The 22,231-nt window shown below is 35.3% G+C and overlaps 1 long non-coding RNA gene across 1 annotated transcript in view; it reads left to right on the forward strand.

Moving 5' to 3' along the window:
* Nucleotides 1–21,872, forward strand: part of LOC120613468 (uncharacterized) — a 34,787-nt gene extending 12,915 nt beyond the window's left edge. The window contains exons 2-3 of the long non-coding RNA XR_005655713.1: nt 2,197–2,330; nt 21,688–21,872. This is a non-coding gene — a long non-coding RNA (uncharacterized LOC120613468). The remainder of the gene's footprint in view (nt 1–2,196; nt 2,331–21,687) is intronic.
* Nucleotides 21,873–22,231: the final 359 nt, after the last annotated feature.

Genomic DNA, 22,231 nt, shown 5'->3' on the forward strand with positions numbered 1-22,231 from the left:
AGACACAAATAGTCAACTAATCTTTAGCAAGGGAGCAAGGTAATACAATAGAGAATAAATAATCTTTTCAATAAATGGTACTTGAGCAATTGGATATCCATATTTGAAGAAGGAGGAGGAGGAGAAAAAACTAAACACCGGCTTTATACCTTTTACAAAAATTAACTCAGAATGAATCTTAGATCTAAATATGAAATCCCAAACTATAAACCCTAGAAGATAAGGTAGAAGAAAATCTACATGACCTTGGGTTTGGCAATGAGTTTTTGGATGAAACCAAAAACATGATCCATAAAAAGTTGGGCTTTATTAAAATATAAAGCTGCTCTGCAAAAGACACTTTTAAGAGGATGAAGAAACAAGCCACAGAACGGGAGAAACTGGGAAATGTTTATCTGATACTGCACTTGGATCGAAAATATATTTTTAAAAACTCTTAAAATTCAGCAGTAAAAAAACAATTCTATTTAAAAATGGGTGAAAGATCTGAATAAAAGACAAAGAAGATATATAGTGTCAACTATGTATATGAAAAGATTTTCAACATAATATATCATTAAGGAATTATAAATGAAAACAATAATGACATACTGTACACCTATTAGAATAAATAAAATCTAAAAACTGACAATATCAAATTGATGCAGGAATGCAGAGCAATAGGAATGCTCAATCATTTCTGGTGGAAGCGCAAAATAGTACAGCCACGTTAGAAGATAGGTTGGTAGTTTCCTACAAAGTTAAACACAGTCTTACCATACGATCCATCAAAAGCTCCTAAATTGAAAAAACATGGGCACACAAAAACCTGCACTGGAATGTTTATAGAAGCTTTATTCATAATCATCAAAAACTGGTAACAATCAAGATGTCTTTCAATAGGTGAATGGATAAACAAACTGTGGTACATCCATATGATGGAATATTATTCAGTGGTAAAAAAAAAAAAAAGAAATGAGCTGTCAAGCCATAAAAAGTCGTGGAGCACCTTAAATGCTTATTGTTAAGTAAAAGGAAGTCTGAAAAAGCTACATACTGTATGATTCCAACCACATGACAATTTGAAAAGGCAAAACTAGAGACAGTAAAGAGATTTCCAGGGCGAAGGAGAGGAAGGGGAGGGATGAATAAGTGAAGCACGAGAGAAACTATTATGTATGACACTGTAATGGTGGCTGGCATGCATTTGTCAAAACCCACAGAACTGTACAAAGAGTGAATCTTAATGTAAATTATGAATTTCATAATTTATGAAATAAATTTTCATAATTCATAATTGAAAATGTATTAATATTGGTTCATTAATTGTGATAAATGTACCACACTAATGCAGGCTGTTAATAATAGGAGAAATGGTGGGGATGGAAGGAGAGTATAGAGAACTCTCTGGATTATCTGCTCGGTATTTCTGAACTTGAACCTTTAGGTGAAAGACTCCAATAAATAACATTTTTAAAATAGACAGTAAATGAAGAATTTGGGATGAGTTACAGTGAAAGGATGTGAAATCTCTTTCTCTGGGTGTTCTTAAAATTATAACATTTCCACATATGTTGGCAGCAGCTTAAATATTTGGAATTTGCGTAGTAAACTCTGGAAGACAGAAAGAGAGAGGTTATTTCTAACTGGATAATGCGATAATTTTCCTCCAAAGGAACTACTATTTCCTTTACAAATACACGAGCTCTACTTCTTGAAGCCTGAAATTGGAAGTCCTTACGGTTGAATTATAAACACATTTTTTTTTATATGGGTTAGATCTGATCTAGCTACTCTGAGGTCTGTGGTTTTATCATTAAAAATTGTTTCAATCGTGTATGTATCATCCGGCTACCAAATGCCAGGTGATTTCAGGCACACGAACCAGAGATTTTACCCCGAACCTGGGTATAGTCATATCAGATAAGATATCAACATTACTTCCTCTTTTTTCCCACAATGAATTATACCTTATCTTTACTCACAGAGTTGTGTCCAAAAAGCTCACAAAAGTGTATCGACACAAATTGACTCTGCCATTCAGTTACACCAATAGTTATGCCAAATCTCAAAATATGAGAGCACACTCCATTTTTGCCAGTCCCAAATGTATCGTTCAGGTACACAGAAGTATTTAGTATATCTCGTATAAATATTTGCTGAACAAACTCTCTCCGAATGGGAGTGTGCTAAGCCAATGTTTGGTTTCTCTTGAAGGTGAAGACATTTGTGGTGATTCATGGAGCTTCCATTCACCAATCTGGAAATGGCATTCATTTTATTGGCCTTTGTTATCTTTTCCTTATTTACTGCGGCTTCCATCTACACCAACCCAGACGAGAGGAACGAAGGTAAAAAGAGAGAGTTCTTCATAGTTAGTCTCTACTTCCTCTCTCCTCCCCTCCCTTACTTTTTTTTTTGTATGGTTTGATTTGGCTCGGTTTCTATTCTGTATGTGAGGATGAGTTTGTTTTAGGGTGTGGGATGTATGTGTATGTGTATGAAAGAGTGAAAGAGAGATTGAGAGAGAGAGATTTTACTAAATTTCCTCAAATATCTACTGTGGTACTTGACCACTATTCATTAAGAAAGTTTTGGAAATAGCAAAAAAGTCATTCACTTGACTTCTAATCTCAGAATTTGGCAGATCTTATCCCCTGAACCTAATATATACATAAGCATTTATCTAATTTTATTTTCACCATCCTCCCAACCCTGTCTCCAATCAGAAACTCAAATGTGCAAAAAGCCCAAATTCCGTTATAGTGTATATGGGGTGTGTGTGTGTGTGTGTGTGTGTGTGTGTGTGTGTGTGTGTGTTTCGTTCAACTATACATGAGAAGGAAAATGATTAGATTTTTTTCTAATGAGTTCTTCTCTAACCCAAACATTTGATAAATATAGAGAAGTATTTTAAAAACTCAACACCACATGTTTGCTCATTGCCAATAATAACAATTGTTAGCAACAGAGTATATATTTTCAATGATTGTTCTTGGTATTTCACTGTAGTTCAAGGTCCACCAAGTTTCATACAAAATTGATGATAACTGGCTATTTTAGGGGCCAAATATTATGTGTTCGCATGTGTATACAGTATATGTAGAGAATAAGATAAAATCGTTTTTTAAAAATTGTGTTTCCTACAATTGTGATAACCCTCCATCAGTTTTTGGCTATAAAAGAAGTGCTCTCTGTGAAATAAAAAATTTTTTCTCAGTCTTACAGATATACAACACTTATAGAAGTAGAAAACAAAAAGCCATAGTCAATAGACATTCCAATTCATGCTGACACGTAAATTGGGAAACATAATTGGAATCCCTAAAGTCTTTTCCTGCTCCACATTGTGTTAGTTTAAAAATGGATTTGGCTAAAAGAAAAACTAAAAACAAAATAGCAGTTACTTTAAGGAGATAATAATAGATTTCTCTCACATGGAAGGAAGCCTGGAGGCAGTAAGTTCATGGTTGACACGGCACTCCATGGCATGTTGGACCCAGGCCACTTCTGTCTTGGTTCCCGTCCATCTTTGACTTGCAGCTCCTACGTCATGGACTAATATGGCTGACCTATCTTTTGCTATCATTTATGCATTATAGTCAGCAAAAAGAAGGAAGAATGGCACATTTCTTTCATTAAAGGGCACTTTCAGAATTTACACAGACCACTTCCCTTTGGCCAGAATTTAGTGTGTGCCATAAGCAAAGGGAAGCTGGAAAATGTCATTTTTATTCTCGAAAGCATGTGCTACACCAAAAACTTTAGGTCTGTTTTTCTAAAGGAAGAAGGGCACTGCCAGCACTGTCTACCACACACATAGACTCCTGACCATGCAGTTGTTATGGCGTTGACAGTCATTAAATCAGGGAATATTTGAACTAGAAGGAATATTAAGAGAGCATTAACCTACTGATTCTTAACCAGAAATGGATGTTAAAAAGACACCTGATGCCTGGGACCCAAACCTAGTGAATACACCAGGCCATGTGTCTTTAAACAAACTCCACACATTATTCTAGCTTTCATCTCTGGTTAAGAAGCACTGATGCTAACTATTCATATTTCACAAGTGACAACAGAGACCCAAAAATGTTTAGTGAGTTTCTCAGGCACTCAGTAAATTAGCAGAAGAGCCAAAACCAGAGCACGGGTCATCCATTTTCAAGTTTACTGCCCTGTCTTCTATACCGCCTTGCTTCCCTAATTTTAATCCATGAGCATGAGGACCCAAAGGATTAGACTAGTCATAGAAATTTAGCTTGCCTTTACATTTCCATTTTTCATTTTCCATTTTCTCTCCAATTCTGTTCCTTCTATATCTAATGTTTATGTCTCAAGCTAAAGCTATTCTCCCATTTAAATACTGTCATACTGACAGAACTAGAGCTAGCTGCTCGAGCACTCCCATCAAAGAACACTCTGGGCCTGGCACTTCTCTTCATGATTGCCCAGTCAGACAGAAGCACAATTTTACATGAGAATACAAAAGGCGTACGCTTTCCTAAATGTGATAAGACTTATGAGTAAAATTTACCTTCATTAAAATAGCAGGGCTACTTTCATTTCCTTTCTCAGCACAAACAGAGAATTGCAGGTACCATGAAAAATAAACTTAAAGATGCAGATTATAAACCCCATGAACTCGAGCTATGAATAACAGAGGATCTAAAGGTGAATAGGAATCAGTTTCTACCTCAGAAATGATAGTGTAGTGGAAGATTTAGTTGCATAACCAAAGCACAATTCAATATATGGTCTACCAGAGGTTTTTAATAAGGATGATGGTGCCACATAATGGGAAGATCTTCTTTAGAGGGCATTGAGATGGTCTTCAGAGAAGAGATGGCCATCTTGGTGCAATTGGATATTGATGGAGTAGGGTGAGGTGGAGCATATTCCAACTGAGAAAACAGCTTAGGAAAAATTATCCTACTGGAAATATTGCACACACACATACACACACACACACGATGGAAAATCAGCCTATATTTGCCACATATGTAAGTGCAACAAGAAACTGAGCACAACTGTTCATTGGTCAATCTTCTCAGTCTCTTCAGTGGTCAAGGAGGAACTGGGCATTTTAATTGTGCCATTCTTAAACCGAAGATATGGAAGCCTTTCTCCTCAAACTCCCACTTAAGAGCAGAGGTTTTCAAACTGCAATTTGCATACAAATCACCTAAGGATCTTATGAAAAAGTAAACTATCATTCAGCTGGTCTTGACAGGACCTGAGATTCTGTGTTTTTAACAAGCTTCCAGGTGATAACAAGGCTCCAGATTAGTTGAGCCACTGATGTGTTTACTCCTAGGCTCCTGGGGTGGTCAAGGTCATCTATGTACAGCAGGTGAGGAGGGACCTTGGCTATGTGGCTGGGGTGTCCACGTGCCTGCAAGCCAGGCCCTATAGGGTGCAAGATAGAGACAGAGGCAGGGAGAGAAAGGGCCATGGACCTCCATTTTACTCTTGCCTCAGGTCCTACAAATGTCAGGCGAGGGCAGGCTTACATTTAAGAAAATATTTATATGTTAATAACAGTTGATAGTATTCTTTAAAAGTCAGAATATTTTAGTATTGCAAGATTGCAGAATTTCTGCAACTCTGAATAATTTATAAATCTACTATCTCATTTGTAATTGACATTCTTAATTCTCTTACTCTATGCTTTTTCATAAGGGAACAGTTAAGATAACTTTCTTTGTTAAGAGGATATAAGTCACGACAAATGCTGAGATATTTCAGGAAAATTTATTTGTTGAAAAATTGACTCAAATCCATATTTTTGTTCCTGTTACCATAAGAAATTTAAAAAAAAAAAAAACTTTTCAAAGACTATCAATTCAACTCAACAGTCTTCTCACTGGAAAGAGTGGTCTGGCTATTTTGATTCCTAACTGAAGTTACATAGATCATCTACCTTAGACCTTTCAGAGGTACTTGAGAATGTTGCTTTTGTTCAGGACCATAAAATATGTCTTAAAATTTAAAGTTGAAACTTAAAATGCAGTTCTTATTTAGAAATGTAGGTCTAAATGAGAACAGAATTTAATCACTATAGAATCATGTAGCCTAAAATAAATCTTCTTAACTGTTCAAGGAAGCTTTGCCTACCACCACCACGATGAAAAGGATTGTCCCCCGTGGACTTTCTAGTCACACTAATGTAGTGTAGCATGACACAAGCACCCAAAATTAGTCAGCCTAGGACTATTATTGTTTTCCTTTGAGACTCACAGTTACCTACTTTGATGCTATATTGTCTATCTTCAAAATAATAAATTACTTGTAACTTGATAGAATGAATTTAGATGGTGCCTTTCCAAAGAAGTTTTAAGAATTCTCTCAACCGGAAAAAAATAATGGTTTTCTCATCTTGATGACTTAAAAATGGAGACAAATAAAAGTTACATAATAGTAGTGAAACTTAGAATAAAACAGGGCTGGTTTTTCTCAGTCTAGGTCACTGTTCACTGGATTGCTCCCCACCTTCGCCGTCTCTTGTCACCAGTATAAAAACAATGATGATGGAAATGTTTCTTAGGTGCCTTCCATGTAAAAGGCAGGATGCTATGCAATTTAGACATATTATTGTATTTAATCCTCAAACAGCCTTATGAATGAAGACACTGAAGCTTTAAACCTTAACCTTAAATCACTCAGCTAATAAGTGACAGAGCCAGAAATTGAACTCTAGTTCATAGGATGCCAGAACCTGTGCATATAATCAGCACATTTTCTTTCAGATTATCTTTAAAAAGATGCTTGCTTTGAAAAAAAAGATGCATATGTTCTTATTTTTATTCCTACAAAGATCTTAAATCAGCTAAAAATATATAACAAGATAAAACTAAATTTCCAATAAGTAGATAAGGAAATCCAGGCAAAGAGAAAACTTAGGGTAGGAAAAATAAAAATGGGTGGGCTTGGTGAGGAGAAGGCTAGCTAGCATTTCATTTCAGTAAAGCATATAAACTGTGTTATTGAACATTCCTGGCTTTGCCATTTGGTAACCCTGGGACTTAGGGCAAATTACATAAATTTTCAAAGCCTCCTCTTTTTCTCATCTGTGTACTAGAGATGATAATAGCAACTGCCTTATAGAGTTGAGGTGAGAGTTACATGAAATAAAGCATATAAAATGCAGAGGGGTAACTTTTGAAGTTTTCATGATTAGAAATTTAGATAGAATAATGAGGGTCATCACAAAATAAAGGAAAATATTGACTACAGAACCAAGAAAATTTGTACTCACTTAAATAGCCCACACACTAGGTCAATGTTTTTGTTTTAAATATCCAGCAATATAATACATTCAATACAAATCGGCTACAGGGTGACATCGCATACACCAGATATAAATCTGATGTAAGGACTGATGGTATTGCTTAGGCAAAGCCATTGACAAGTTAACATTTAGTAGAATTAGACCACTTATCAAATGAGGAAGAGAAGAAAACACAGGCACTTCAAAAATGAATAAAGCGAATATCAAAGCCTTGAACGACATTTCAGAAAACTGATAAGGCCTTGAATATTTTTTGCAAATGGTATAAAATTGTGCTATGAAAATCACAAATAAAGGAATATTGTATGAAGATACGATACAAGTATGTCAGAAAAATCAATGTCTCATCCATTCTTTGTTCTAAAGTTAGCTTATAGTTGAATTACAAATTGCATGCTATTAAATAATTGATATGATCAATTTATTTCATCATTTTGTTTCATTTTTCAAGATAAATATCCATTCAAACTTTGTTTTTATTGTCTAATATTAAATTTTGCCCTCTAAATAGATTCACTTTAAATCATCTTTTCCAGCACCAATTATTCTCAGAGTAAAAAGAATTTTTCTGTTACAGAGTTATATGCTGAGCAGTGTTAGCCACCATCAGCTATGATCCAAGAAATTGGCTGGATACATACTCTTAAGTATAACCACTTGTAGAATGTGGGCCAGAAATTCGGTTCTATACTTTCTTAAAAGCCAATCCAGAAAAAAAAACTAATGTTGAAGTTTACCTGAGCTTCATGCTTCTGGAAAACAGCTATAGTTTTAAAAAGTTCCCCCACTCTTGTGTTCTGAGAAAGGATTTACCACAATCACCTTTTCCCATATGACATAGATAAGATTCACTCTTTCTCATGACTTCCATTAGACTCTTGATAACTCTTTTGATTACCTATGACAGGGACAAGCACAGACCTTTTCCCTTTTGCCTGAACCTACAGACAAGAACAAACACAGACCTTCCGACTCTCTGTTCTGTGTCTCACAAATAATTTAGCTGAGATTAAAACTGTTTGTCCCCCCTGAAATCGGTAGACACACAGACAAACATTTCCTACACAGATAACTGACCGAGACTTCCCTTGATTACAAAACAGTTCTAACTGTAAAATGCCCCACTTGTATCTTTTCTATTTCCTCCTATAGATGTCTCAGGCGAAAACACCCGGCTGAGACACTGACCTTCAGGTCTGTGGCACTCTCCCTGTTGCAGCAGCCTGAATAAAATCACATCATTACTTCTTTGGTTTTTATCTTTGACAAAACACAATCTGGCCTCTGTATGTGATAATCTGATATGTATATGGTAATATGTGTGTGTGTGTGTGTGCGCGCTCGCGCGCGTGTACAGTTGCTAGTTGGAATACAGCTATTTCCGCTATGGAGAAAAGAAAGATGTGCTCACTAGTAAAGAATCACATTAAGGACTCTAGCTTAGTGGTTTTAAACTTTTTGGCTGAAATCCATTTCTAGTTGCCCCCATGCACATTTACCCACATGTGCACAATTGAAATGGAAGTTTTATAAAACAATACTTAGCCTCACTATAAGCAATATACTTTAATACTTTGTATTGTGTTCTATTTTTCATTTTTTTAATGCTGATGGCAATCCACCTAATAGACTACATGACATATTAAATTCTAATTAAATTCTATTAAATTACATTAAATTCTAATCATTTCTAAATTCTAAATTTAGGCAACAGCTCCAAGTATAGCTGGGAAGACCATTTTCACCAATTACATGTCAGAAACCTTCATAACCTACCATTGCCTAGAGAATAGAGTAAAAATTCCCAAGGCTCTTGGTAATCTTTCAAGCAGGAAATTTCCACTCACCCACTGGTAATGCCCTCCTCCTTCTCTTTTACCTGAACCTTATTCTTCAAGACTAAGTTCATTTCCTCGCTTCCATAATCACTAATGTAAAATGAGATCCCTCCCAGTGGAACTTGCATAGCATATCTTTTATACATCCTTAATTTGGCACTTATTGTTATCACCTTGTATTATTAGCTATCTTTGAATGTACAGAAAATAAGACTACAAAATAATAAAACAGAGTTCCATAATTTGTTACTGGCCATTCAGCAAATTTTTTTTACTTTGTGTTATTTACAAGAAGACGCTGTGCTAGGCATGGAGTGACAATGAAAAACTTGCCAAGTGCCAGTCTTGACCTTAAACTTTAGAGTCTAATGGGAGAGATGAGATAGATAGATAAACATACAAAATAATAAGTCTTGTTCACATAAAAATAAATTTCATCATCTTTATATGAAGCTTTTCTTTGAAAAGTCAAAAAAAAAAAAAAAAAAAGAAAAAGATTGTAACCCGGCAAAAGCAATGTTTTAAAGAGAGTAAAAAAAACCACTCTGCATGATCCCTGGAATATAAGCTCCATAAAGCAAAAATTTGGCCTGTGTTAGTCACTGATTCATTTCAACACTTACAACACTGTCTGGGACATAAGTGGTTCTCTATAATTCATTACTGAATGAATTAATAAATACCTACAGCTTAGTTTTTTAGACAAGGCAACAGATGAGTTCCAAAGGTTACATTGTCTTTCTCATATATTCTATAGCTCTTCCTACTACTGATAGTAGTAGCTTGTATTGTTTTATGAATATTCAACATTTAATGCTGATATTAAACTTTTGAGGTAGATATATAGTTTTTCTACTATACTATATCTAAAATCCCAAAAGAATATTAATTGGAATCCTGTCTATAAACAGGATTCTGTCCCATGAATTAGTGAATGAACAAAACTGCCAAGTTGAGGCTGGTTTGTGCACAAAGATAATATCTGAACTATTTATAAACCTCCTTTTTGAAAACTCAGTGACACACAGCACAAATTACTTTGGAATAACACAATTCAATACAGAGAAGCTCTTTGAACTCTACGTACATTTGATCACCTGTCTATAATGCTCAAGTTTGATATATCCATGAATTGGACATATATTTTAACCTCAATTAAATAAAACATAACTAGGATGTGTATGCCTATTGGACAGAAGGAATTGTGTAATGCATGCCAAAATCAAATATAAATGGTTTTGTGGATTTCTATTTTTTATATCATCTAGACCACTGATTCCTTTTATTTCCTTGAATTATGAAGAATCATTTCTCATCCACTTCATTGTTCTTTAGTTTTTAAATTCAACACTGTGAAGGCGCAGTATCACTTTAAAAGAGATGGGTGTAACGCCTCCTTATGTCTTTAGGGAATAGCACATTGTGATGTAGCAGCAGCAGCTATTTCCTGCATGAATTATATTGTTGTCCACCTGCACACCAGGCCCTGTCTTTGAAAGCTGTCTGGTCTAATGATCAATGGGAAGTGATAAAATGTAAATGACTCATCAGGGAATTATAAGGACATTCTGGGTAGGTAATGATCAAAGGTGTGTCCAGCCTCCTGACAAACAGTAGCCTTCCAACATCCCTGTGCAAGACACTGCCTTCCAGTATGGCTGTGGGAACTGCCAAGCGAACAGCCCTGGTGACTTCATCATTAGAGAGAGAAAATAAGCCCAAGTCTGGGGAAACCCCCTTCCTGATTGAGATAAATTTTAAATTATCTTGGAATTTTTTAGTCAGTTCCAAAACTTTGTATTTGTTAAAAATTTATTTAGATGTTTCAGCTACTGTTATTCAACTGTGTCAATGTCACCAAAAGGTCTTACGTTTCTCTCCACACTTCTTAACTGAAGAGACTAGATATAGAGGTCTATAGAAAATAATGGTTAGAATATACGTGGTAAAGTCAGATAGGAATGGATTGAAATCCTGTCCCTATTACCTACTTGCAATGTGACTTGAGCAAATTGTACAAATGCTCCAAGGCTCATTTCATTTATATGATAATAATTACTTACACAAGACTGTCGTGAAAACTAAAATAAGATGATATATTAAAACAAACATTACCTATTGTAAGAATTAAATCATGGCTGCTGCTTTTATTATTTTATTATTATTTTTGTTGTTCAGACAGTTTTTTGGTTTGTGTCTATAACCTGCTATTTGTAAGGTGGTGTTGTTTATGGCTCTGTAACAGTCCGCTGTACTTGGGGTGACTGCTGTGTCTTGGGTTGCTCTGTTTGCTGTTAATAACAGAATACTCTTTTGGCATTTCTCCTATACATGCTGTTTACTCACTCTCAGAGTTATGCTGAAGTAAGTCTCACTTCGATAGTGGTTTATAAACTAATTCTAATTTTGTTTTTGTTATGGTTTTTTGTTTTGGTTTGGTTTTCTTAGTGACACTAGGTGCCAGTTGATAGTGAGAAGTATTTGTTGAATATCTGCTACTCAACTCTGTAACAGACATTACAGTTCTTCAAAAGAAAAAAAGATACTTCTTATGTTCTTAAAAGACATGCTGACTGGCCAAAAACAAATTTGTTCCAGGCACATTTTTGAATCCTGGAATTTGTGTGACTATGTCCTTAAAAGAACATTGTAAAAATACAGAACCACATTAACAAATAGCAATTATTAGGCCCTCTCAGTGCCTTTACTCTGTCTCTCTGTCTCTCTCCCTCTTCCCTCTGCCTCCAAGAGGAGACCACACTCTGTCTGTGGAGTGTTACCTCTTTTCTAATAAACTTTCCTTTTGGCTCTAAAAACAAAATAGCAATTATTACAACACAGTCATGGCTCTAACCCAGTCATCTCTTACAAGGCCTGTAAATGCCTCCATAGTGTAATGTCACTGTTGACCAGATGGTTTCACTGTCCTGACCACAATCTTTTAAATATTCATGAGGCAAAATTCTTGCATATTCCGGTGAACACATAATCTTCCAGTACTGATCTGATGTTAAGGAATTTCTCTTACTCCTTACAAGGAAAGGTTTTATCTCACTTTAACCATATCAAACCATCTCACAGACAGCATTAGGAGCATTCAGTTGTAGCAAAAGCAAATTCTGATATAGTGATCCGAATTTGGCAGTAGAATTCTGAAGGGTAGGCCATAGCACACTTGTTATTCATCGTTAACTTAGATTTTGGCAATTTATAAACAAGGAATAAATTTTTTAAAAACTTACAAAATACTTAGACCCACATGCATTTCTAGTGTAACACGATGACCACCATAACAATTCAAGAAACGCTTGTTTTAAAAAAAATAACCAGAACATTGATGGCATCAAAAAATTGTAATGGAATTAGCCTACACAGACTTTTAGGAAGAGGTGGATTTTTGACTGTGACTTGAAGGAAAGGGAAAAAAAAAAAAGGAAATTTATAAAGATAGGACATATATATATATTTGTTTGTTTATAAACATATCAACAATCAGTAGATCAATCTATTGATCATCGTTAGAATAACATGGACATACACAAACTGACAAAAGTGGATAACTCTGGAGAGAAGAATTGGGATGGAGGCTTTTTACCCTTCTGAACTGATTAACTGTTTTACCACAAACATGTTATAAATCTTTCTATAATTAAATGATCATACATTTATAGATGTTTAGAGTTTACGAAGTACTTTCACATTTTTCACTAGACTCTTACAAACCTATGATGTTGTTAGGTTTGATCCCCATGTCCTTCCTTATCCAGCAAATGGAGATATGTGACTCTCTGAAGTTACATAGCCAGCAAGTGACAGAACCACATGTCCTGACACAAGTGCAGTGATCTCTACACTTCTTAAATAAGCAAAACTTGAAAAACTTTCCATTCAGAAAACTCTTTTAAGCTGCTAGATAGTCATCCCAATAGTCTACTACATTTTCTCTCTGGGTTTTCATCATCCTCGTATGTCCTCTCATTGTAATTCACTACAACCCACTCCACACTACTGTGACTCCCTTTTTCTTTCTGAATAAACAAAGGTTTCATTTCATGCCTATTTTGATCAATAAAATTGCCCTCATAAATCTTACATACATAACACTGGAGACATTGAATATCTAACAACATAACTATTTTACTAAAGCTAGGATAAATGCTAGGAAGAAATACGATGTGCTGAGGGATATACAATATGGAATTTGACCACACCTAAGTGTCCAAGAAAAACGTCTCTGAGCAAATGACATTTTAGCTAATGAAGATTAATGTAAAGCAATGGGGGGAAGAGGAAGAAAGAGAACCATATTCCATCTATGGGAAGACCAAATTAGTAGGCCATTCGATGAAAAGGGACACAAGAAACTAACAAGATGACAAGTTTGGTTTGATTACAGAGAGTCAGGCAAAATGGCTGCGATGAAGGAGGGAAGGAGGCTGGAGGCCAAGGTCGGGATTTCTGGTGTTATCCCATGAGCATAGGAACAAAAGTTAACGATTTTAAGCAGGAGAGAGACATGATTAGCTATACATTTTTAAAAGATCATACAGACTATAGTGGAGAATCAGCGCTGGACATGGCAAGAGGAGACACAAGGAGATGAGCTGGAGGCCATTCCGGCGAGAAGTAACCTAGATGAAGCGGGCACAGTGGATGTTTCCACTCAGCGCCACTCTGAAAGACATTTGAAAGACATTTCATTGAATAACAATTTTTTTTTTTTTAATTTCAAAAACCATGAAATCAGAGGAGCGGAAATGAATACATTTCTGATCTTAGAACATGTTTCTCTGCTTTACAAGTTTTAGGGATCTGCCGATCATAAAAGTTTAATTTAAAGATCTCTGTTCATAAAAGAAAAGAGCGACTGCAGTAATTCCATGTTAAACAGCACCAAGAACATTTGTCATTTAAGAAAATTTCTAGTATTTTTTCTAGACCTGGCTCACAAATTAGACTCAATAAGTAGCCAAAAAACATAAACCTTATAGCAGTCAGGAGTAATGAGGCAAAACCAAAGAAAGGAGGATATAGATTTTATCCATGTAAATGGGGAAACATTTTTTTTTTTTGGCAACACTACACCCTTTTCCAAATAAACCCAAAACAACAATAACAGTAAGAACTATATATATATATATACATATATATATGTATGTATGTATATATATGTCTATATTTGTATATACATATATATGTGTGTGTATATATATCTAATAATACTAAATTAATTTGATTGTATCAACACACACTCTAGGATTTATACTTGATGACTTGCTACAAGATTATTCTTTTGTACCCAATTTGACTTGTCTGCAAAATAATGTATTTTCAACAATTGATATCTTTAGGGCAAATAACAACATTTTGAGTGTTTACTATATACCAAACACTTAACATGTTTAATCTTCATTTGATCACCATGATCATATTGTACAGTAGAGATGTGTTACTGTATAAGACATCTACTTGAGAGATGAGAAAAATGAAACTCCCAGAAGCAATGTGCCCAAGGTTCCCACTAGGAAAAGGCAAGGGTCTTAGTCTGCGTACACGATCATAAGTCTACATTCATAACCCACGCCGGTGAGTCAGACTGAGTGTGGAAAGTGGGATTGATTCAGAACTAGCTATGAGATTGAAGATGAGTTGCCAAATTAACCCTCACATCTAAATTCAGGTATCTTGAACCAAGATGATCCACCATTATTTACTACAGCAGTGAACTTTGTGAATAAAATGTGACACCCCCCCACCCCTTGCCTGGAGTAAATGAAAAATAATATCGAGAATGGAAGGTACAGATGCAAATCCAGAGCATCGACTACAATATTTTCAACTGAGGGTTTCTTTAACTGCCTTAAAATCATGTTTGCAATTACCTACATTTGGAAGTAAATTACCTAAATTGAAACATAAATTAAAAGTCTTTTAGTCTCAGGAAAATTCAGCATTAGGATATATATAACTAAAACAGTGTGGTCTTAAAGACTGTATATAAAGACTGTGTGTGTTCATTTTCAATTCTCTAGCAATTAGAGTTGGGTTTGCCTTTTGGTCACCCCAGGCTATTTCCGTACTGTGTGGGTGAAGAACTGGGCATGATAAACTAATACTCACAACATAGTCCTGCGGGTGCCAAAGACCACAGGCACCAGGGTTTCCAGTTAAATTGTTGGAGTAAAACGCCAAAATGTCTGGATCCCAAATTAGATGCCTCTGCCTTCGCTTCATAAAAACGAGGAAAGCCCCTATTAGCCAAAGACCAAAGTGAGATTGCTGACCAATCTACAGACTCACTATTATTACACAGAGTTTTAAGACTAATTTTCTGCAATTTTTCTGCTCTTACTGGACACCATGAGCCTTCTGCTCTTTGAATTAAATTGTCCAGAGTTAAGACAGCATGGCCATTAGTGCGCTGAGGTCCTCTTATCCATTTCTCTCACCTGAAAATCATGAATTTGACCGAAATGATACAGGGCTACAGCGGTTATTTCTGAGGGCAAATTTCAAATGTGTTGTAAATAAAATCATAACATCCTCTCTGCAGCAGTACTCCCGACACACCTAATTTAGGCAAATAGGGAGCTCAATAAAGTTTTATTTAAAAAGAAAGGAAAGGTTCAAGAAAGCATTTAATAATAGGTTGCTAAAGGTGAGAATGCAGCAAATTTTGAGAGCAGGTAACAAGTCAGGTCCTCTATATGATTTCTTAAAAGTAATTTCAGCAGCCAGCCAGTAGAGGGAAATATTTCACAAGCACTTGAATCCAAGAACAATAATTTTGCTCTGTTGTGCTCAAGAACTACTTCTGCAGAATTCACTTCATACCAGTTCACACTATGCTAAACTATGGGAACATCAAGGTTTTGCCCTTTTGCCTGGTAAGCTATGAAAAATGCATACAACTCTTACAGCTAATCCCTTAATCATATTTAAAATGGGGATGGCTTCTCCTCCTCCTTTTCTCAAAGTCCTGGGCCAGACATGTCCTCAAGGCCTTTGTGGACCAATGAATCCTAACATTGGTGAACTGGTTAAAAAAGAAAGAGAAAAAAAAGAGAGATTGTAAAAGGATCAGTAGCTCTACAGTAAGGAAGAACAGAACGAAGGTCTACAAAGGCGTTACTTTCTACCAGTTATTCAATACTTCATTTATATAGTACTATTTTTGTAATATCAGAATATGTGCATTTTTATTGAGGTATAATTGGCAAATAACATTTTATAATTTCAGGCGTACAACATAATGATTTGATATTTGCATACCTTGCGAAGTGATTACCACAAAAAAGTCTAGTTAACATCCATCATCACACATAGTTAAAAAAAATTTTTTCATGTGATGAGAACTTTTAAGATATACGCTCTTAGCAACACGGAATTTTTTAAATTAACAATCAAAATACTGCTTTAGTAACATGAAAATGACAAGAATTCCAGGCATGATTTTACCTCACCAGGGCATAATAAATTTCCCTGCTCACAGACCATTTGCTGAAAAGCAAAGAAAAAATGGCGGCCCTAAAAATAAAAATTAGAGTACAGCTAACTATGAAGGAAGAAAGTTGGGAGCAGAGACTCAGCTGGGAGATGAGACCAATAGTGTGGGGGTAGTAAAAGAACACGAAGACTTTCTCACCACTCCCTAGGGAGATGCAAAATATATGATTAAAGGACAAAAGGCATTCCACGCTTGACTCCCAGGACTGCTTTTCAGTTATAATGACCCACAGTCTGGCTACCTCTCTGCTCGAACTCTGAAACAGTGTAATTTGTGGTTGATAAATGTAACTGTTAGATGCCATTTGTTCTTGATATCAGAAAATGCCACATATCCAGGTAAATATATCTCTAATGCAGACAAAGACATTTATTTGAAGGGTATAAGAAAACTTGGAAGATGTCAAAATAACCAGAAACAGGTAGAATTAGCTACTACAAATTGAATTTCATAAGAATGGAAATCCAGCACTAAGTCAATAAATCGAAGAGCATGGATTGTTGACTCCTGTTTAAAACAGGACAAGATATTGTGAGAAATAAGATCCATAATCTTCCTCATGTATTGAGATGTAAATAAGGAAAATCTCATTTGGGAATCCTACATACCATTTTTTGTATCTGGGAATCCTAACAAGAATCAACATGGGATCATCTCAAAGGACTACATCATAGCTGGGCTCATTGAACTGATTACATAGAGAGCTGTGGGTTCCTTTGGAATACTGTGTCTTTGTACAAAAAGATCTTTGCTATTATCAGTTATTCCTGAGGAGGATTTGGGAGGATGGGGGAAGGTGTCTCTTTTCTTTTTCCCTCTGAACAGTAAATAATTTTATAACATTTAGTAAAAGATGAAAGATTTCTTCAGGATAGAATCATTTAAAAACCACTCCCAAAAATATAGCTATTATGTTGGTTCACTTTGCTTTATTCCTCAAAAACTTTATTAACTCTGAAATTCATTGTCCATCATCAAACATCTGTAAACCTCAATCTCCTACTCTGTAAAACAGAGGCAAGACCACTTACCCTGCCTGGTGGGAGGATCCAATAACATGATGCATTCAAGCGAACTTTGGAAACTATAATACTGATCCTGTTTTTTACAGGATTATGTATATTTTACATAAGATAGTTATATATGTCTTTTTAACAAGTGAAAACCAATATCTCGAGAATTATAAAAATCAGACACTTTCTTACAACGGTAGAAGCAGAATATCATTTGCAATAGGTTATAAATGTCATGGTAACAGGAAACGTGGATTCTCTCAGCTTCCTAAATCCCATTTCAAACTTCAATTTGTAGATAGTAAAAAGTATATAGTCTGAGGGATGGTGGTTGTCCCTAAAGACCACATAAACTATGGTTTCTCATCTGAGATGGTCAAAGGACCAAGCATTTTTAAGGGTGTATGTACAATAAACCAATATCAAACTTACATTTAAAAATTATAACCTGAAGGAAAAATCAAATTAACAGATCTGAAGCAAGCATAATTTACTTTTATAACACAATTTCCCAGAAACTTAATCCTAGTTGAAGGACGTTTGCTAAATTATTTACCCAGTAAACCAACCTCCGCCCACTAGCAGTTACAGTCTTCGTGGCTCCAGTTTAAAGTAATGGGTTATATTTAGACTATCCTAAGAAATGTTAAAAATTCTATTCAAGAGCTAATTGGAAGCTACTCCCAGGGCCCAGTCTACAATACAAGTGAAAGGATGCATCTGTGACATCTTCCAAATGTAGACACTTTAATAACTACATTTCCTTGTAGGTAATTAAAATTTTGCCACTCAATGGTCAGAATTATTGCCAGAAACCCTAGGCTTTAGGAATGGAGAGAAAGAGAGAGAGAAAGAGAGAGAAAAAAAGAGAGAGCAAGGGAGAGAGGGAGAAGGGAAGAGATTTGCTCATTTTTGAAAACGTATTTTAGCTCGGATGCATATTTTCTTTTATAATTCCAGAGCTTTATTCTGGCATTTTGGGGCCAATACAATGTATAAAATGTACTATCTATAAAATGTACTCACATCTTAGCCACTAGACGTCTTTTGTACCTAAATGCAAGGTTTTCTAGGTAGAGAATCCAAACCAGTAAAGCTGGGTTGAATTTTGCCCAAAGGGCTTTGTCACTTCCTTCTGGACCTCTGACACTTGGTTAGGTTAAGAGACTTAGAGCCTGCTTTACTTCACCCAGATGTAAAACGTAAGCAGTATATATAGGATTCAAAGATATTTAAGAAAAAATTGTTGGACCTTAGATTAGCACACATAAACCAACAGGAATCATAGCTCAAACTTCATTCTTAGAATCTCTAGTGGAATCATGAAGTTACAATTAATACCAATTACGTTTAGCACCAACTAAAGAACAGTTTCCAGAAATTTTTGAGGATGGAAAATTAAGGGAGAGAAGTTACATTAAGTCCCTCAGGAATAACTGGTTATATTTTAATAATTTTTTCGTTTTTTTTGTTTACATCTCAGAGGTTTTACTAAATAATTCATAAAACTGCTTCTAAAAGATAAAATAATGGTATTTGTGATCAATTGAAATTAATGTTACTATTCCCTGGACAATACTGGGGCGGTAATAAATAGCGAGTCAAGATTTATATATTTTACAAAGTGTTTAGAGAAATAAATGCATATTTTTAGAAGATAAATATAGTATTTCTCTAGTGTTTTAATTTTCTCTCCTTCCTTCCTTCCTTCCTTCCTTCCTTCCTTCCTTCCTTCCTTCCTTCCTTCCTTCCTTCCTTCCTTCCTTCCTTCCTTCTCCTTCCTTCCTTCCTTTCTTCCTTCCTCTCTTGTTTTTCTTTCCTATATCTTTCTTTTGGTCCAACAAAATAAGCATTTTTAAAACCTAAAACTTGTGGATAAAGTCAGGGTAGGTCCAGTGTTCTCTGTGCTCTTATTTTCTTTTCTCTATATCTTTCTTTTTGGTCCAACTTAAAAAGCATTTTTTAAAAACGTAAAACTTGCAAATAAAGTCGGGGTAGGCCCAGTGTTCTCTGTGCTCTTTCTTCCTTGACAGTTGAATCTCAAGTGTCACGAACTAGAACTCACTTTACTTGGATAATGGAAATTTTGGATTTCTTAATCCTGACCTCAAAATCCCTATCTCTTTAGAAAATGCATTTCATATAAACATATGCACACACTGTCAGCTGCCCAAGGATATAGGTCTGTTTTTTATCCTGTTCTGTTCTAGCCTCTTCAGTGCTTTAAAAAGTCGGCCATTTAAGAGAAAGTCTTTGAACATAGAATCAAGTTCTCATTTATTTATTTATTTTTAAAGGAACACATATTTGTTCCTTTAACATCTTTGGCAATGTATTTTTGTACATATGTACCACCTTCAAGCATGTGTTATTGTCAATTTTTCAGAGCTATAACACTGTTCCCAGGCTCCGTGCTCAGCTCTTTGGTGTAATCCTTTTCAAAGACTCTCCCTACCACCCTCACTCTTGCATTAGTAGGAAGACTTAGGATTGCATCAATGTTTTTCAGACGTCTTTTCAAATCTTTGCCTTTCTTGAAAAGTAATACCAATATTATTTCAGTATGCATCGAATCCACTGATCCTGATTTGGAAGAACTTTCTTCAATTCTGTGTAATACTTGTATTTGAGAAAAACAGTTGACTATAGTTAATAATGTGGTATTATATATTTGGAAGTTGCTAATAATAAGATATTATATATTTGAAAGTTACAATAATATGGTATTCTATATTGAAAGTCGTTAAGAAAGTTTAAGTAAATCTTAAGAGTTCTCATTACAAGGAAAAAAAATCATAACTATGTGGTGATGGATGTTAACCAGACTTATTGTGATTATTTCACAATATATACCTACATACAGGAAAACACCTCCCTCACCTCCACTGTCATTCCTCCTGTTTCCTTTGTAGATTCCTCCTGACACTGGAAGAACCAGGACTCAATCCTCTTCTCTATCTGCACACACTCCCTGGGTGGTCTCTTTCACTCAGTCTCTTTGGCTTTGAACAGCATCTCTCAACTGTCACAGATTTTCATCCGGAGCCTAGACCTATTTTCTGCTCAGCATCTCTACTTCAAAGTCTAAGTCCAAAATTTAATTCCTCGTATTGCTCCCCAAACCTCTTCTACCTACAATCTTTCCTTTAAAGTCGTTAGCAATGAATGTGTGAATGAATGAATATTAATGATGTTAATTGACATCAGCACTAAATAATATAAATGGACAGCATGAATAATCAAAGTTGATAGCAGTAGAATTTTAAAGCCATAGGTGCTTTAAAGCTCACCCAATATTACCCATTTAAAAACTTAGAAAACAGAATGAGACAAATAAAAAGATTAATCAGAGATCATACTGCTAGTTCACTGCAAAGAGGAAAGAAAATCTGGATCTTTTATCTTAGTAATTTTCCACAACCTCACTATCTTTTCTATTCCCTAGGTTTAGCCTAGACTTCTTGAGGCCATGGAAGACAGTCCTAATTATATCTAAACGGTATTTAACTTATCTCTCCCAAGAAATGTTAAATAGTACCTAAATAAATGGTATCTTGATAGCTCATACACTAGGTCCAGGGACCCAACAACACACTGAGATTAGCCACCAGACTAAACGATAATGACTCAGACTTATGAATCTGAGCACAGGGGGCTCCAAGAATCTATCACAAATTGTCGGAAGCACCAGCTCTCTACAGCCCCCTCCGTCTTCATAGATAACGTTGCTCGCATGCAGTTAATTTTAACTTCAAACTATATGGTCGTATAGTTCAGAGGCAGTTCACAACTTACAAAGGACATTATAAACCTTTGTGTTATTGAACAAAAACATTACCTGGGAAGAAATGAATTTTTAGTAGTCTCCTCTCTGTGGTCAGATTTCTGCTTTCTTTTCACTTTCTTTCTCTAGGTGCAATTCCTTCCCTTAGCCAGTAAAAAAAAAAAAAGCTATGTTAGTGAGTACCCCAAGTCCTTTTATAAGCAAAGTTAATTTATACTTTTTCAAATGGCTAATTCCCCACCCTTTCTTCTGATTTTTTTTTTTTTTAATTATAGAGGAGGAATACCAAATAAAGGAAGAGAAAAAGGAAAAGAAAAAGTCTAAAAAGAAGAAAAATTACTCAGAGGAAGAGCACAAAATTGAAGGTTCAGAGCTGTCACCCATGATGCCACAGCCACAGATATTTTCCACAGGAGTTTCTTACCCACAGTAAATAAGAGGATGGGATGATCGAGAAAGTTAAAACATGCACTTACAGATCAGACAACATAATAATAACCATCAATGAACCGAACACTGGGGAAAGGATTTCAACATTTTAGTGACTCAGCTTTATTAAAAAATATTTATTATACTTAATAAGAGCAATATATCATGCTAGAGGCAATGGATTACACAAAGGAATAAGGCCAAAGTGGTAACAATAACAAACAGTACAAAGAGCAAGAAAAGCCCAAACTACATGTGTTGCAATTTGCTAAGAGACGGAAAAATAATACATTTTAATCACTTTTATAAAAAACTTGAGACTCATATGGTAATATATTAGCCTCAATTCCCCTAACACATAATGGTGAAAACTATAATTAACTATATTAC

This window comes from Pteropus medius, unplaced genomic scaffold (assembly GCF_902729225.1).
Source record: "Pteropus medius unplaced genomic scaffold, Ma_sr-lr_union100, whole genome shotgun sequence".
NCBI classification, from domain to species: Eukaryota; Metazoa; Chordata; class Mammalia; order Chiroptera; family Pteropodidae; genus Pteropus; species Pteropus medius.